This window comes from Carassius carassius, chromosome 9 (assembly GCF_963082965.1).
Source record: "Carassius carassius chromosome 9, fCarCar2.1, whole genome shotgun sequence".
Taxonomy (NCBI): Eukaryota; Metazoa; Chordata; class Actinopteri; order Cypriniformes; family Cyprinidae; genus Carassius; species Carassius carassius.
The window spans coordinates 1,255,001-1,272,500 of record NC_081763.1 but is presented as its reverse complement, the minus strand read 5'-3'; the positions used below and the strand labels follow the sequence as shown (position 1 = coordinate 1,272,500).

At 38.1% G+C, this 17,500-nt stretch overlaps 12 non-coding genes and 1 pseudogene across 12 annotated transcripts; all 13 read left to right on the top strand.

The window, feature by feature from the left end:
* Positions 1-491: 491 nt before the first annotated feature.
* LOC132150644 (5S ribosomal RNA) lies at positions 492-609 on the top strand. Its single transcript, XR_009435870.1, has one exon. It is a non-coding gene; the product is annotated as a 5S ribosomal RNA (ribosomal RNA).
* A 1,407-nt stretch (positions 610-2,016) lies between these two features.
* LOC132150692 (5S ribosomal RNA) lies at positions 2,017-2,135 on the top strand (annotated as a pseudogene).
* A 2,073-nt stretch (positions 2,136-4,208) lies between these two features.
* On the top strand, positions 4,209-4,327 carry LOC132150614 (5S ribosomal RNA). The gene has a single exon (XR_009435842.1). It is a non-coding gene; the product is annotated as a 5S ribosomal RNA (ribosomal RNA).
* Positions 4,328-5,603: 1,276 nt separating this feature from the next.
* On the top strand, positions 5,604-5,722 carry LOC132150073 (5S ribosomal RNA). The gene has a single exon (XR_009435320.1). It is a non-coding gene; the product is annotated as a 5S ribosomal RNA (ribosomal RNA).
* Positions 5,723-6,612: 890 nt separating this feature from the next.
* On the top strand, positions 6,613-6,731 carry LOC132150453 (5S ribosomal RNA). Its single transcript, XR_009435685.1, has one exon. It is a non-coding gene; the product is annotated as a 5S ribosomal RNA (ribosomal RNA).
* A 601-nt stretch (positions 6,732-7,332) lies between these two features.
* On the top strand, positions 7,333-7,450 carry LOC132150571 (5S ribosomal RNA). Its single transcript, XR_009435800.1, has one exon. It is a non-coding gene; the product is annotated as a 5S ribosomal RNA (ribosomal RNA).
* Positions 7,451-8,867: 1,417 nt separating this feature from the next.
* On the top strand, positions 8,868-8,986 carry LOC132150613 (5S ribosomal RNA). The gene has a single exon (XR_009435841.1). It is a non-coding gene; the product is annotated as a 5S ribosomal RNA (ribosomal RNA).
* A 753-nt stretch (positions 8,987-9,739) lies between these two features.
* LOC132150542 (5S ribosomal RNA) lies at positions 9,740-9,858 on the top strand. Its single transcript, XR_009435771.1, has one exon. It is a non-coding gene; the product is annotated as a 5S ribosomal RNA (ribosomal RNA).
* Positions 9,859-10,604: 746 nt separating this feature from the next.
* LOC132151047 (5S ribosomal RNA) lies at positions 10,605-10,723 on the top strand. Its single transcript, XR_009436212.1, has one exon. It is a non-coding gene; the product is annotated as a 5S ribosomal RNA (ribosomal RNA).
* Positions 10,724-10,807: 84 nt separating this feature from the next.
* LOC132150061 (5S ribosomal RNA) lies at positions 10,808-10,927 on the top strand. Its single transcript, XR_009435309.1, has one exon. It is a non-coding gene; the product is annotated as a 5S ribosomal RNA (ribosomal RNA).
* Positions 10,928-12,351: 1,424 nt separating this feature from the next.
* On the top strand, positions 12,352-12,470 carry LOC132149829 (5S ribosomal RNA). The gene has a single exon (XR_009435091.1). It is a non-coding gene; the product is annotated as a 5S ribosomal RNA (ribosomal RNA).
* A 1,077-nt stretch (positions 12,471-13,547) lies between these two features.
* Positions 13,548-13,666, top strand: LOC132150678 (5S ribosomal RNA). Its single transcript, XR_009435903.1, has one exon. It is a non-coding gene; the product is annotated as a 5S ribosomal RNA (ribosomal RNA).
* Positions 13,667-15,158: 1,492 nt separating this feature from the next.
* LOC132149828 (5S ribosomal RNA) lies at positions 15,159-15,277 on the top strand. The gene has a single exon (XR_009435090.1). It is a non-coding gene; the product is annotated as a 5S ribosomal RNA (ribosomal RNA).
* Positions 15,278-17,500: the final 2,223 nt, after the last annotated feature.

The following is a 17,500-nucleotide window of genomic DNA, read 5'->3' as shown; positions in this document are numbered from 1 at the left end:
TGCCCGATCTCAACTAATCTCCAAATGTAAGCAGGTTTGGGCCAGGTTAGTACTTTTGGATTTTTTCAGTAATTATATAATAGGTCTGGTTAGTACTTTTGGAAATTTTCACTAATTGTCCAATAATCTTGCAAAAAAAAAAAAGAGTCAATGCCCGACCTCAGAATGTTAGCAGGTTTGGGCCAGGTTAGTACTTTTGGAATTTTTCAGTAAATATCTAATAGGCCTGGTTAGTACTTTTGGAAAAATTCACTAATTGTCTAATAATCTTGTAAAAAAACAAAAAAGAGTCAATGCCCGATGTCAGAATGTAAGCAGGTTTGGGCCAGGTTAGTACTTTTGGATTTTTTCAGTAATTATGTAATAGGCCTGGTTAGTACTTTTGGGAATACCAGGTGCTGTAAGCTTTTGGGTTTCCTTCCCTGCTTATATAATGCATTGGCGATTATAGAGGCTGATCTTTAAATAGCCCTCTCTTTGCAGCCTCGTTCGCTTATGGCCATACCAACCTGGCTATGCCGATCTCGTCTGATCTCCAAAGCTAAGCAGGTTTGGGCCTGGTTAGTACTTGGATGGGAGACCGCCTGGGAATACCAGGTGCTGTAAGCTTTTGGGTTTCCTTCCCTACTTATATAAAGCACTGGCGATTATAGTGGCTGATCTTTAAATAGCCCTCTCTTTGCAGCCTCCTTCGCTTATGGCCATACCATCCTGGCTATGCCCGATCTCAACTGATCTCCAAATCTAAGCAGGTTTGGGCAAGGTTAGTACTTTTGGTTTTTTCAGTAATTATCTAATAGGCCTGGTTAGTACTTTATGAAATTTTCACTAATTGTCCAATAATCTTGCAAAAAAAAAAAAAAAAGAGTCAATGCCCGATCTCAGAATGTAAGCAGGTTTGGGCCAGGTTAGTACTTTTAGATTTTTTCAGTAATTATCTAATAGGCCTGGTTAGTACTTTTGGAAATGTTCACTAATTGTCCAATAATCTTGCAAAAAAAAAAAAAAAAGAGTCAATGCCCGATCTCGGAATGTAAGCAGGTTTGGGCCAGGTTAGTACTTTTGGATTTTTTCAATAATTATCTAATAGGCCTGGTTAGTACTTTTGGGAATACCAGGTGCTGTAAGATTTTGGGTTTCCTTCCCTACTTATATAAAGCACTGGCGATTATAGAGGCTGATCTTTAAATAGCCCTCTCTTTGCAGCCTCCTTCGCTTACGGCCATACCAACCTTGCTATGCCCGATCTCGTCTGATCTCGGAAGCTAAGCAGGTTTGGGCCAGGTTAGTACTTTTGGATTTTTCAGTAATTATCTAATAGGCCTGGTTAGTACTTTTGGAAATTTTCACTAATTGTCCAATAATCTTGCAAAAAAAAAAAAAAGAGTCAATGCCCGATCTTAGAATGTAAGCAGGTTTGGGCCAGGTAAGTACTTTTGGATTTTTTCAGTAATTATCTAATAGACCTGATTGATACTTTTGGAAAAATTCACTAATTGTCTAATAATCTTGTAAAAAAAAAAAAAAAAGAGTCAATGCCCGATCTCAGAATGTTAGCAGGTTTGGGCCAGGTTAGTACTTTTGGATTTTTTTCAGTAATTATCTAATAGGCCTGGTTAGTACTTTTGGAAAAATTCACTAATTGTCTAATAATCTTGTAAAAAAAAAAAAAAAGAGTCAATGCCCGATCTCAGAATGTAAGCAGTTTTGGGCCAGGTTAGTACTATTGGATTTTTTCAGTAATTATCTAATAGGCCTGGTTAGTACTTTAGGAAATTTTCACTAATTGTCCAATAATCTTGCAAAAAAAAAGAGTCAATGCCCGATCTCAGAATGTAAGCAGGTTTGGGCCAGGTTAGTACTTTTGGATTTTTTCAGTAATTATCTAATAGGCCTGGTTAGTACTTTTGGGAATACCAGGTGCTGTAAGCTTTTGGGTTTCCTTCCCTACTTATATAATGCACTGGCGATTATAGTGGCTGATCTTTAAATAGCCCTCTCTTTGCAGCCTCCTTCGCTTACGGCCATAGCAACCTGGCTATGCCCGATCTCGTCTGATTTCGGAAGCTAAGCAGGTTTGGGCCTGGTTAGTGCTTGGATGGGAGACCGCCTGGGAATACCAGGTGCTGTAAGATTTTGGGTTTCCTTCCCTACCTATATAAAGCACTGGCGATTATAGTGGCTGATCTTTAAATAGCCCTCTCATTGCAGCCTTCTTCGCTTATGGCCATACCATCCTGGCTATGCCCGATCTCAACTGATCTCCAAATCTAAGCAGGTTTGGGCCAGGTTAGTACTTTTGGATATTTTCAGTAATTATCTAATAGGCCTGGTTAGTACTTTTGGGAATACCAGGTGCTGTAAGCTTTTGGGTTTCCTTCCCTACTTATATAAAGCACTGGCGATTATAGTGGCTGAACTTTAAATAGCCCTCTCTTTGCAGCCTTCTTCGCTTATGGCCATACCATCCTGGCTATGCCCGATCTCAACTGATCTCCAAATCTAAGCAGGTTTGGGCCAGGTTAGTACTTTTGGATTTATCAGTAATTATCTAATAGGCCTGGTTAGTACTTCTGGAAATTTTCACTAATTGTCCAATAATCTTGCAAAAAAAAAAAGAGTCAATGCCCGATCTTAGAATGTAAGCAGGTTTGGGCCAGGTAAGTACTTTTGGATTTTTTTTTCAGTAATTATCTAATAGGCCTGGTTAATACTTTTGGAAAAATTCACTAATTGTCTACTAATCTTGTAAAAAAAAAAAAAAAAAAAGAGTCAATGCCCGATCTCAGAATGTTAGCAGGTTTGGGCCAGGTTAGTACTTTTGGATTTTTTTCAGTAATTATCTAATAGGCCTGGTTAGTACTTTTGGAAAAATTCACTAATTGTCTAATAATCTTGTAAAAAAAAAAAAGAATCAATGCCCGATCTCAGAATGTAAGCAGTTTTTGGCCAGGTTAGTACTTTTGGATTTTTTCAGTAATTATCTAATAGGCCTGGTTAGTACTTTAGGAAATTTTCACTAATTGTCCAATAATCTTGCAAAAAAAAAAAAAAAAAGTCAATGCCCGATCTCAGAATGTAAGCAGGTTTGGGCCAGGTTAGTACTTTTGGATTTTTTCAGTAATTATCTAATAGGCCTTGTTAGTACTTTAGGAAATTTTCACTAATTGTCCAATAATCTTGCAAAAAAAAAAAAAAAAAAGAGTCAATGCCCGATCTCGGAATGTAAGCAGGTTTGGGCCAGGTTAGTACTTTTGGATTTTTTCAATAATTATCTAATAGGCCTGGTTAGTACTTTTGGGAATACCAGGTGCTGTAAGATTTTGGGTTTCCTTCCCTACTTATATAAAGCACTGGCGATTATAGAGGCTGATCTTTAAATAGCCCTCTCTTTGCAGCCTCCTTCGCTTACGGCCATACCAACCTTGCTATGCCCGATCTCGTCTGATCTCGGAAGCTAAGCAGGTTTGGGCCAGGTTAGTACTTTTGGATTTTTCAGTAATTATCTAATAGGCCTGGTTAGTACTTTTGGAAATTTTCACTAATTGTCCAATAATCTTGCAAAAAAAAAAAAAAGAGTCAATGCCCGATCTTAGAATGTAAGCAGGTTTGGGCCAGGTAAGAACTTTTGGATTTTTTCAGTAATTATCTAATAGACCTGATTGATACTTTTGGAAAAATTCACTAATTGTCTAATAATCTTGTAAAAAAAAAAAAAAAAGAGTCAATGCCCGATCTCAGAATGTTAGCAGGTTTGGGCCAGGTTAGTACTTTTGGATTTTTTTCAGTAATTATCTAATAGGCCTGGTTAGTACTTTTGGAAAAATTCACTAATTGTCTAATAATCTTGTAAAAAAAAAAAAAAAGAGTCAATGCCCGATCTCAGAATGTAAGCAGTTTTGGGCCAGGTTAGTACTATTGGATTTTTTCAGTAATTATCTAATAGGCCTGGTTAGTACTTTAGGAAATTTTCACTAATTGTCCAATAATCTTGCAAAAAAAAAGAGTCAATGCCCGATCTCAGAATGTAAGCAGGTTTGGGCCAGGTTAGTACTTTTGGATTTTTTCAGTAATTATCTAATAGGCCTGGTTAGTACTTTTGGGAATACCAGGTGCTGTAAGCTTTTGGGTTTCCTTCCCTACTTATATAATGCACTGGCGATTATAGTGGCTGATCTTTAAATAGCCCTCTCTTTGCAGCCTCCTTCGCTTACGGCCATAGCAACCTGGCTATGCCCGATCTCGTCTGATTTCGGAAGCTAAGCAGGTTTGGGCCTGGTTAGTACTTGGATGGGAGACCGCCTGGGAATACCAGGTGCTGTAAGATTTTGGGTTTCCTTCCCTACCTATATAAAGCACTGGCGATTATAGTGGCTGATCTTTAAATAGCCCTCTCATTGCAGCCTTCTTCGCTTATGGCCATACCATCCTGGCTATGCCCGATCTCAACTGATCTCCAAATCTAAGCAGGTTTGGGCCAGGTTAGTACTTTTGGATATTTTCAGTAATTATCTAATAGGCCTGGTTAGTACTTTTGGGAATACCAGGTGCTGTAAGCTTTTGGGTTTCCTTCCCTACTTATATAAAGCACTGGCGATTATAGTGGCTGAACTTTAAATAGCCCTCTCTTTGCAGCCTTCTTCGCTTATGGCCATACCATCCTGGCTATGCCCGATCTCAACTGATCTCCAAATCTAAGCAGGTTTGGGCCAGGTTAGTACTTTTGGATTTATCAGTAATTATCTAATAGGCCTGGTTAGTACTTCTGGAAATTTTCACTAATTGTCCAATAATCTTGCAAAAAAAAAAAGAGTCAATGCCCGATCTTAGAATGTAAGCAGGTTTGGGCCAGGTAAGTACTTTTGGATTTTTTTTTCAGTAATTATCTAATAGGCCTGGTTAATACTTTTGGAAAAATTCACTAATTGTCTACTAATCTTGTAAAAAAAAAAAAAAAAAAAGAGTCAATGCCCGATCTCAGAATGTTAGCAGGTTTGGGCCAGGTTAGTACTTTTGGATTTTTTTCAGTAATTATCTAATAGGCCTGGTTAGTACTTTTGGAAAAATTCACTAATTGTCTAATAATCTTGTAAAAAAAAAAAAGAATCAATGCCCGATCTCAGAATGTAAGCAGTTTTTGGCCAGGTTAGTACTTTTGGATTTTTTCAGTAATTATCTAATAGGCCTGGTTAGTACTTTAGGAAATTTTCACTAATTGTCCAATAATCTTGCAAAAAAAAAAAAAAAAAGTCAATGCCCGATCTCAGAATGTAAGCAGGTTTGGGCCAGGTTAGTACTTTTGGATTTTTTCAGTAATTATCTAATAGGCCTTGTTAGTACTTTAGGAAATTTTCACTAATTGTCCAATAATCTTGCAAAAAAAAAAAAAAAAAAAAAAAAATTCAATGCCCGATCTCAGAATGTAAGCAGGTTTGGGCCAGGTTAGTACTTTTGGATTTTTTCAGTAATTATCTGATAGGCCTGGTTAGTACTTTTGGGAATACCAGGTGCTGTAAGCTTTTGGGTTTCCTTCTCTACTTATATAATGCACTGGCGATTATAGTGGCCGATCTTTAAATAGCCCTCTCTTTGCAGCCTCCTTTGCTTACGGCCATACCAACCTGGCTATGCCCGATCTCGTCTGATCTCGGAAGCTAAACAGGTTTGGGCCTGGTTAGTACTTGGATGGGAGACCGCCTGGGAATACCAGGTGCTGTAAGATTTTGGGTTTCCTTCCCTACCTATATAAAGCACTGGCAATTATAGTGGCTGATTTTTAAATAGCCCTCTCTTTGCAGCCTTCTTCGCTTATGGCCATACCATCCTGGCTATGCCCGATCTCAACTGATCTCCAAATCTAAGCAGGTTTGGGCCAGGTTAGTACTTCTGGATTTTTTCAGTAATTATCTAATAGGCCTGGTTAGTACTTTTGGAAATGTTCACTAATTGTCCAATAATCTTGGAAAAAAAAAAAAAAAAGAGTCAATTCCCGATCTCAGAATGTAAGCAGGTTTGGGCCAGGTTAGTAATTTTGGAATTTTTCAATAATTATCTAATAGGCCTGGTTAGTACTTTAGGAAATTTTCACGAATTGTCCAATAATCTTGCAAAAAAAAAAAAAAAAGAATCAATGCCCGATCTCAGAATGTAAGCAGGTTTGGGCCAGTTTAGTACTTTTGGATTTTTTCAGTAATTATCTAATAGGCCTGGTTAGTACTTTTGGAAATTTTCACTAATTGTCCAATAATCTTGCAAAAAAAAAAAAGAGTCAATGCCCGACCTCAGAATGTTAGCAGGTTTGGGCCAGGTTAGTTCTTTTGGATTTTTTCAGTAAATATCTAATAGGCCTGGTTAGTTCTTTTGGAAAAATTCACTAATTGTCTAATAATCTTGTAAAAAAACAAAAAAGAGTCAATGCCCGATCTCAGAATGTAAGCAGGTTTGGGCCAGGTTAGTACTTTTGGATTTTTTCAGTAATTATCTAATAGGCCTGGTTAGTACTTTTGGGAATACCAGGTGCTGTAAGCTTTTGGGTTTCCTTCCCTACTTATATAATGCACTGGCGATTATAGTGGCTGATCTTTAAATAGCCCTCTCTTTGCAGCCTCCTTCGCTTACGGCCATACCAACCTGGCTATGCCTTATCTCGTCTGATCTCGGAAGCTAAGCAGGTTTGGGCCTGGTTAGTACTTGGATGGGAGACCCCCTGGGAATACCAGGTGCTGTAAGCTTTTGGGTTTCCTTCCCTACTTATATAAAGCACTGGCGATTATAGTGGCTGATCTTTAAATAGCCCTCTCTTTGCAGCCTCCTTCGCTTATGGCCATACCATCCTGGCTATGCCCGATCTCAACTAATCTCCAAATGTAAGCAGGTTTGGGCCAGGTTAGTACTTTTGGATTTTTTCAGTAATTATATAATAGGTCTGGTTAGTACTTTTGGAAATTTTCACTAATTGTCCAATAATCTTGCAAAAAAAAAAAAAGAGTCAATGCCCGACCTCAGAATGTTAGCAGGTTTGGGCCAGGTTAGTACTTTTGGAATTTTTCAGTAAATATCTAATAGGCCTGGTTAGTACTTTTGGAAAAATTCACTAATTGTTTAATAATCTTGTAAAAAAACAAAAAAGAGTCAATGCCCGATGTCAGAATGTAAGCAGGTTTGGGCCAGGTTAGTACTTTTGGATTTTTTCAGTAATTATGTAATAGGCCTGGTTAGTACTTTTGGGAATACCAGGTGCTGTAAGCTTTTGGGTTTCCTTCCCTGCTTATATAATGCATTGGCGATTATAGAGGCTGATCTTTAAATAGCCCTCTCTTTGCAGCCTCGTTCGCTTATGGCCATACCAACCTGGCTATGCCGATCTCGTCTGATCTCCGAAGCTAAGCAGGTTTGGGCCTGGTTAGTACTTGGATGGGAGACCGCCTGGGAATACCAGGTGCTGTAAGCTTTTGGGTTTCCTTCCCTACTTATATAAAGCACAGGCGATTATAGTGGCTGATCTTTAAATAGCCCTCTCTTTGCAGCCTCCTTCGCTTATGGCCATACCATCCTGGCTATGCCCGATCTCAACTGATCTCCAAATCTAAGCAGGTTTGGGCAAGGTTAGTACTTTTGGTTTTTTCAGTAATTATCTAATAGGCCTGGTTAGTACTTTATGAAATTTTCACTAATTGTCCAATAATCTTGCAAAAAAAAAAAAAAAGAGTCAATGCCCGATCTCAGAATGTAAGCAGGTTTGGGCCAGGTTAGTACTTTTAGATTTTTTCAGTAATTATCTAATAGGCCTGGTTAGTACTTTTGGAAATGTTCACTAATTGTCCAATAATCTTGCAAAAAAAAAAAAAAAAAGAGTCAATGCCCGATCTCGGAATGTAAGCAGGTTTGGGCCAGGTTAGTACTTTTGGATTTTTTCAATAATTATCTAATAGGCCTGGTTAGTACTTTTGGGAATACCAGGTGCTGTAAGATTTTGGGTTTCCTTCCTTACTTATATAAAGCACTGGCGATTATAGAGGCTGATCTTTAAATAGCCCTCTCTTTGCAGCCTCCTTCGCTTACGGCCATACCAACCTTGCTATGCCCGATCTCGTCTGATCTCGGAAGCTAAGCAGGTTTGGGCCAGGTTAGTACTTTTGGATTTTTCAGTAATTATCTAATAGGCCTGGTTAGTACTTTTGGAAATTTTCACTAATTGTCCAATAATCTTGCAAAAAAAAAAAAAAAAAAGAGTCAATGCCCGATCTCAGAATGTAAGCAGGTTTGGGCCAGGTTAGTACTTTTGGATTTTTTCAGTAATTATCTAATAGGCCTGATTGATACTTTTGGAAAAATTCACTAATTGTCTAATAATCTTGTAAAAAAAAAAAAAAAGAGTCAATGCCCGATCTCAGAATGTTAGCAGGTTTGGGCCAGGTTAGTACTTTTGGATTTTTTTCAGTAATTATCTAATAGGCCTGGTTAGTACTTTTGGAAAAATTCACTAATTGTCTAATAATCTTGTAAAAAAAAAAAAAAAGAGTCAATGCCCGATCTCAGAATGTAAGCAGTTTTGGGCCAGGTTAGTACTTTTGGATTTTTTCAGTAATTATCTAATAGGCCTGGTTAGTACTTTAGGAAATTTTCACTAATTGTCCAATAATCTTGCAAAAAAAAAAAAAAAAGAGTCAATGCCCGATCTCAGAATGTAAGCAGGTTTGAGCCAGGTTAGTACTTTTGGATTTTTTCAGTAATTATCTAATAGGCCTGGTTAGTACTTTTGGGAATACCAGGTGCTGTAAGCTTTTGGGTTTCCTTCCCTACTTATATAATGCACTGGCGATTATAGTGGCTGATCTTTAAATAGCCCTCTCTTTGCAGCCTCCTTCGCTTACGGCCATAGCAACCTGGCTATGCCCGATCTCGTCTGATTTCGGAAGCTAAGCAGGTTTGGGCCTGGTTAGTACTTGGATGGGAGACCGCCTGGGAATACCAGGTGCTGTAAGATTTTGGGTTTCCTTCCCTACCTATATAAAGCACTGGCGATTATAGTGGCTGATCTTTAAATAGCCCTCTCTTTGCAGCCTTCTTCGCTTATGGCCATACCATCCTGGCTATGCCCGATCTCAACTGATCTCCAAATCTAAGCAGGTTTGGGCCAGGTTAGTACTTTTGGATTTTTTTCAGTAATTATCTAATAGGCCTGGTTAGTACTTTTGGAAAAATTCACTAATTGTCTAATAATCTTGTAAAAAAAAAAAAAAAGAGTCAATGCCCGATCTCAGAATGTAAGCAGTTTTTGGCCAGGTTAGTACTTTTGGATTTTTTCAGTAATTATCTAATAGGCCTGGTTAGTACTTTAGGAAATTTTCACTAATTGTCCAATAATCTTGCAAAAAAAAAAAAAAAAAGAGTCAATGCCCGATCTCAGAATGTAAGCAGGTTTGGGCCAGGTTAGTACTTTTGGATTTTTTCAGTAATTATCTAATAGGCCTTGTTAGTACTTTAGGAAATTTTCACTAATTGTCCAATAATCTTGCAAAAAAAAAAAAAAAAAAATTCAATGCCCGATCTCAGAATGTAAGCAGGTTTGGGCCAGGTTAGTACTTTTGGATTTTTTCAGTAATTATCTAATAGGCCTGGTTAGTACTTTTGGGAATACCAGGTGCTATAAGCTTTTGGGTTTCCTTCCCTACTTATATAATGCACTGGCGATTATAGTGGCTGATCTTTAAATAGCCCTCTCTTTTCAGCCTCCTTCGCTTACGGCCAAACCAACCTGGCTATGCCCGATTTCGTCTGATCTCGGAAGCTAAGCAGGTTTGGGCCTGGTTAGTACTTGGATGGGAGACCGCCTGGGAATACAAGGTGCTGTAAGCTTTTGGGTTTCCTTCCCTACTTATATAAAGCACTGGCGATTATAGTGGCTGATCTTTAAATAGCCCTCTCTTTGCAGCCTCTTACGCTTATGGCCATACCATCCTGGCTATGCCCGATCTCAACTGATCTCCAAATCTAAGCAGGTTTGGGCCAGGTTAGTACTTTTGGATTTTTTCAGTAATTATCTAATAGGCCTGGTTAGTACTTTTGGAAATTTTCACTAATTGTCCAATAATCTTGCAAAAAAAAAAAAAAGAGTCAATGCCCGATCTCAGAATGTAAGCAGGTTTGGGCCAGGTTAGTACTTTTGGATTTTTTCAGTAATTATCTAATAGGCCTGGTTAGTACTTTTGGAAATTTTCACTAATTGTCCAATAATCTTGCAAAAAAAAAAAAAAAGAGTCAATGCCCGACCTCAGAATGTTAGCAGGTTTCGGCCAGGTTAGTACTTTTGGATTTTTTCAGTAAATATCTAATAGGCCTGGTTAGTACTTTTGGAAAAATTCACTAATTGTCTAATAATCTTGTAAAAAAACAAAAAAGAGTCAATGCCCGATCTCAGAATGTAAGCAGGTTTGGGCCAGGTTAGTACTTTTGGATTTTTTCAGTAATTATCTAATAGGCCTGGTTAGTACTTTTGGGAATACCAGGTGCTGTAAGCTTTTGGGTTTCCTTCCCTACTTATATAGTGCACTGGCGATTATAGTGGCTGATCTTTAAATAGCCCTCTCTTTGCAGCTTCCTTCGCTTACGGCCATACCAACCTGGCTATGCCCGATCTCGTCTGATCTCGGAATCTAAGCAGGTTTGGGCCTGGTTAGTACTTGGATGGGAGACCGCCTGGGAATACCAGGTGCTGTAAGCTTTTGGGTTTCCTGCCCTACTTATATAAAGCACTGGCGATTATAGTGGCTGATCTTTAAATAGCCCTCTCTTTGCAGCCTCCTTCACTTACGGCCATACCAACCTGGCTATGCCCGATCTCGTTTCGATCTCGGAAGCTAAGCAGGTTTGGGCCTGGTTAGTACTTGGATGGGAGACCGCCTGGGAATACCAGGTGCTGTAAGCTTTTGGGTTTCCTTCCCTACTTATATAAAGCACTGGCGATTATAGTGGCTGATCTTTAAATGGCCCTCTCTTTGCAGCCTCCTTCGCTTATGGCCATACCATCCTGGCTATGCCCGATCTCAACTGATCTCCAAATCTAAGCAGGTTTGGGCCTGGTTAGTACTTTTGGATTTTTTCACTAATTGTCCAATAATCTTGCAAAAAAAAAAAAAAAAAACTCAATGCCCGATCTCAGAATGTAACCAGGTTTGGGCCAGGTAAGTACTTTTGGATTTTTTCAGTAATTATTTAATAGGCCTGGTTAGTACTTTTGGAAATGTTCACTAATTGTCCAATAATCTTGCAAAAAAAAAAAAAAAAAGAGTCAATGCCCGATCTCAGAATGTAAGCAGGTTTGGGCCAAGTTAGTACTTTTGGATTTTTTCAGTAATTATCTAATAGGCCTGGTTAGTACTTTTGGAAATTTTCACTAATTGTCCAATAATCTTGCAAAAAAAAAAAAAGAGTCAATGCCCGACCTCAGAATGTTAGCAGGTTTGGGCCAGGTTAGTACTTTTGGATTTTTTCAGTAAATATCTAATAGGCCTGGTTAGTACTTTTGGAAAAATTCACTAATTGTCTAATAATCTTGTAAAAAAACAAAAAAGAGTCAATGCCCGATCTCAGAATGTAAGCAGGTTTGGGCCAGGTTAGTACTTTTGGATTTTTTCAGTAATTATCTAATAGGCCTGGTTAGTACTTTAGGAAATTTTCACTAATTGTCCAATAATCTTGCAAAAAAAAAAAAAAAGAGTCAATGCCCGATCTCAGAATGTAAGCAGGTTTGGGCCAGGTAAGTACTTTTGGATTTTTTCAGTAATTATCTAATAGGCCTGGTTAGTACTTTTGGAAATGTTCACTAATTGTCCAATAATCTTGAAAAAAAAAAAAAAAAGAGTCAATGCCCGATCTCAGAATGTAAGCAGGTTTGGGCCAGGTTAGTACTTTTGGATTTTTTTCAGTAATTATCTAATAGGCCTGGTTAGAACTTTTGGAAAAATTCACTAATTGTCTAATAATCTTGTAAAAAAAAAAAAAAGAGTCAATGCTCGATCTCAGAATGTAAGCAGTTTTTGGCCAGGTTAGTACTTTTTGATTTTTTCAGTAATTATCTAATAGGCCTGGTTAGTACTTTAGGAAATTTTCACTAATTGTCCAATAATCGTGCAAAAAAAAAAAAAAAAGTCAATGCCCGATCTCAGAATGTAAGCAGGTTTGGGCCAGGTTAGTACTTTTGGATTTTTTCAGTAATTATCTGATAGGCCTGGTTAGTACTTTTGGGAATACCAGGTGCTGTAAGCTTTTGGGTTTCCTTCCCTACTTATATAATGCACTGGCGATTATAGTGGCCGATCTTTAAATAGCCCTCTCTTTGCAGCCTCCTTCGCTTACGGCCATACCAACCTGGCTATGCCCGATCTCGTCTGATCTCGGAAGCTAAGCAGGTTTGGGCCTGGTTAGTACTTGGATGGGAGACCGCCTGGGAATACCAGGTGCTGTAAGATTTTGGGTTTCCTTCCCTACCTATATAAAGCACTGGCGATTATAGTGGCTGATTTTTAAATAGCCCTCTCTTTGCAGCCTTCTTCGCTTATGGCCATACCATCCTGGCTATGCTGATCTCAACTGATCTCCAAATCTAAGCAGGTTTGGGCCAGGTTAGTACTTTTGGATTTTTTCAGTAATTATCTAATAGGCCTGGTTAGTACTTTTGGGAATACCAGGTGCTGTAAGCTTTTGGGTTTCCTTCCCTACTTATATAAAGCACTGGCGATTATAGAGGCTGATCTTTAAATAGCCCTCTCTTTGCAGCCTCCTTCGCTTACGGCCATACCAACCTGGCTATGCCCGATCTCGTCTGATCTCGGAAGCTAAGCAGGTTTGGGCCAGGTTAGTACTTTTGGAAATTTTCACTAATTGTCCAATAATCTTGCAAAAAAAAAAAGAGTCAGTGCCCGATCTTAGAATGTAAGCAGGTTTGGGCCAGGTAAGTACTTTTGGATTTTTTCAGTAATTATCTAATAGACCTGATTAGTACTTTTGGAAAAATTCACTAATTGTCTAATAATCTTGTAAAAAAAAAAAAAGAGTCAATGCCCGATCTCAGAATGTTAGCAGGTTTGGGCCAGGTTAGTACTTTTGGATTTTTTTCAGTAATTATCTAATAGGCCTGGTTAGTACTTTTGGAAAAATTCACTAATTGTCTAATAATCTTGTAAAAAAAAAAAAAAAGAGTCAATGCCCGATCTCAGAATGTAAGCAGTTTTGGGCCAGGTTAGTTCTTTTGGATTTTTTCAGTAATTATCTAATAGGCCTGGTTAGTACTTTAGGAAATTTTCACTAATTGTCCAATAATCTTGAAAAAAAAAAAAAAAAAAGAGTCAATGCCCGATCTCAGAATGTAAGCAGGTTTGGGCCAGGTTAGTACTTTTGGATTTTTTCAGTAATTATCTAATAGGCCTGGTTAGTACTTTTGGGAATACCAGGTGCTGTAAGCTTTTGGGTTTCCTTCCCTACTTATATAATGCACTGGCGATTATAGTGGCTGATCTTTAAATAGCCCTCTCTTTGCAGCCTCCTTGGCTTACGGCCATAGCAACCTGGCTATGCCCGATCTCGTCTGATTTCGGAAGCTAAGCCGGTTTGGGCCTGGTTAGTACTTGGATGGGAGACCGCCTGGGAATACCAGGTGCTGTAAGATTTTGGGTTTCCTTCCCTACCTATATAAAGCACTGGCGATTATAGTGGCTGATCTTTAAATAGCCCTCTCTTTGCAGCCTTCTTCGCTTATGGCCATACCATCCTGGCTATGCCCGATCTCAACTGATCTCCAAATCTAAGCAGGTTTGGGCCAGGTTAGTACTTTTGGATATTTTCAGTAATTATCTAATAGGCCTGGTTAGTACTTTTGGGAATACCAGGTGCTGTAAGCTTTTGGGTTTCCTTCCCTACTTATGTAAAGCACTGGCGATTATAGTGGCTGATCTTTAAATGGCCCTCTCTTTGCAGCCTCCTTATGGCCATACCATCCTGGCTATGCCCGATCTCAACTGATCTCCAAATCTAAGCAGGTTTGGGCCTGGTTAGTACTTTTGGATTTTTTCACTAATTATCTAATAGGCCTGGTTAGTACTTTTGGAAATGTTCACTAATTGTCCAATAATCTTGAAAAAAAAAAAAAAAGAGTCAATGCCCGATCTCAGAATGTAAGCAGGTTTGGGCCAGGTTAGTACTTTTGGATTTTTTCAGTAATTATCTAATAGACCTGGTTAGTATTTTTGGGAATACCAGGTGCTGTAAGCTTTTGGGTTTCCTTCCCTACTTATATAAAGCACTGGCGATTATAGTGGCTGATCTTTAAATAGCCCTCTCTTTGCAGCCTCCTTCGCTTATGGCCATACCATCCTGGCTATGCCCGATCTCAACTGGTCTCCAAATCTAAGCAGGTTTGGGCCAGGTTAGTACTTTTGGATTTTTCAGTAATTATCTAATAGGCCTGGTTAGTACTTTTGGAAATTTTCACTAATTGTCCAATAATCTTGCAAAAAAAAAAAAATGAGTCAATGCCCGATCTTAGAATGTAAGCAGGTTTGGGCCAGGTAAATACTTTTGGATTTTTTCAGTAATTATCTAATAGACCTGATTAGTACTTTTGGAAAAATTCACTAATTGTCTAATAATCTTGTAAAAAAAAAAAAAAAGAGTCAATGCCCGATCTCAGAATGTTAGCAGGTTTGGGCCAGGTTAGTACTTTTGGATTTTTTTCAGTAATTATCTAATAGGCCTGGTTAGAACTTTTGGAAAAATTCACTAATTGTCTAATAATCTTGTAAAAAAAAAAAAAAAGAGTCAATGCCCGATCTCAGAATGTAAGCAGTTTTTGGCCAGGTTAGTACTTTTGGATTTTTTCAGTAATTATCTAATAGGCCTGGTTAGTACTTTAGGAAATTTTCACTAATTGTCCAATAATCTTGTAAAAAAAAAAAAAAAAGTCAATGCCCGATCTCAGAATGTAAGCAGGTTTGGGCCAGGTTAGTACTTTTGGATTTTTTCAGTAATTATCTGATAGGCCTGGTTAGTACTTTTGGGAATACCAGGTGCTGTAAGCTTTTGGGTTTCCTTCCCTACTTATATAATGCACTGGCGATTATAGTGGCCGATCTTTAAATAGCCCTCTCTTTGCAGCCTCCTTCGCTTACGGCCATACCAACCTGGCTATGCCCGATCTCGTCTGATCTCGGAAGCTAAGCAGGTTTGGGCCTGGTTAGTACTTGGATGGGAGACCGCCTGGGAATACCAGGTGCTGTAAGATTTTGGGTTTCCTTCCCTACCTATATAAAGCACTGGTGATTATAGTGGCTGATTTTTAAATAGCCCTCTCTTTGCAGCCTTCTTCGCTTATGGCCATACCATCCTGGCTATGCCCGATCTCAACTGATCTCCAAATCTAAGCAGGTTTGGGCCAGGTTAGTACTTTTGGATTTTTTCAGTAATTATCTAATAGGCCTGGTTAGTACTTTTGGGAATACCAGGTGCTGTAAGCTTTTGGGTTTCCTTCCCTACTTATATAAAGCACTGGCGATTATAGAGGCTGATCTTTAAATAGCCCTCTCTTTGCAGCCTCCTTCGCTTACGGCCATACCAACCTGGCTATGCCCGATCTCGTCTGATCTCGGAAGCTAAGCAGGTTTGGGCCAGGTTAGTACTTTTGGAAATTTTCACTAATTGTCCAATAATCTTGCAAAAAAAAAAAAAGAGTCAATGCCCGACCTCAGAATGTTAGCAGGTTTGGGCCAGGTTAGTACTTTTGGATTTTTTCAGTAAATATCTAATAGGCCTGGTTAGTACTTTTGGAAAAATTCACTAATTGTCTAATAATCTTGTAAAAAAACAAAAAAGAGTCAATGCCCGATCTCAGAATGTAAGCAGGTTTGGGCCAGGTTAGTACTTTTGGATTTTTTCAGTAATTATCTAATAGGCCTGGTTAGTACTTTAGGAAATTTTCACTAATTGTCCAATAATCTTGCAAAAAAAAAAAAAAAGAGTCAATGCCCGATCTCAGAATGTAAGCAGGTTTGGGCCAGGTAAGTACTTTTGGATTTTTTCAGTAATTATCTAATAGGCCTGGTTAGTACTTTTGGAAATGTTCACTAATTGTCCAATAATCTTGAAAAAAAAAAAAAAAAGAGTCAATGCCCGATCTCAGAATGTAAGCAGGTTTGGGCCAGGTTAGTACTTTTGGATTTTTTTCAGTAATTATCTAATAGGCCTGGTTAGAACTTTTGGAAAAATTCACTAATTGTCTAATAATCTTGTAAAAAAAAAAAAAAAGAGTCAATGCTCGATCTCAGAATGTAAGCAGTTTTTGGCAAGGTTAGTACTTTTTGATTTTTTCAGTAATTATCTAATAGGCCTGGTTAGTACTTTAGGAAATTTTCACTAATTGTCCAATAATCTTGCAAAAAAAAAAAAAAAAGTCAATGCCCGATCTCAGAATGTAAGCAGGTTTGGGCCAGGTTAGTACTTTTGGATTTTTTCAGTAATTATCTGATAGGCCTGGTTAGTACTTTTGGGAATACCAGGTGCTGTAAGCTTTTGGGTTTCCTTCCCTACTTATATAATGCACTGGCGATTATAGTGGCCGATCTTTAAATAGCCCTCTCTTTGCAGCCTTCTTCGCTTATGGCCATACCATCCTGGCTATGCCCGATCTCAACTGATCTCCAAATCTAAGCAGGTTTGGGCCAGGTTAGTACTTTTGGATTTTTCAGTAATTATCTAATAGGCCTGGTTAGTACTTCTGGAAATTTTCACTAATTGTCCAATAATCTTGCAAAAAAAAAAAGAGTCAATGCCCGATCTTAGAATGTAAGCAGGTTTGGGCCAGGTAAGTACGTTTGGATTTTTTTCAGTAATTATCTAATAGGCCTGGTTAGTACTTTTGGAAAAATTCAATAATTGTCTAATAATCTTGTAAAAAAAAAAAAAAAAAAAAAGAGTCAATGCCCGATCTCAGAATGTTAGCAGGTTTGGGCCAGGTTAGTACTTTTGGATTTTTTTCAGTAATTATCTAATAGGCCTGGTTAGTACTTTTGGAAAAATTCACTAATTGTCTAATAATCTTGTAAAAAAAAAAAAAAAAAAAGAGTCAATGCCCGATCTCAGAATGTAAGCAGTTTTGGGCCAGGTTAGTACTTTTGGATTTTTCAGTAATTATCTAATAGGCCTGGTTAGTACTTTTGGAAAAATTCACTAATTGTCTAATTATCTTGTAAAAACAAAAAAAAAAAGAGTCAATGCCCGATCTCAGAATGTAAGCAGGTTTGGGCCAGGTTAGTACTTTTGGATTTTTTCAGTAATTATCTAATAGGCCTGGTTAGTACTTTAGGAAATTTTCACTAATTGTCCAATAATCTTGCAAAAAAAAAAAAAAAAAGTCAATGCCCGATCTCAGAATGTAAGCAGGTTTGGGCCAGGTAAGTACTTTTGGATTTTTTCAGTAATTATCTAATAAGCCTGGTTAGTACTTTAGGAA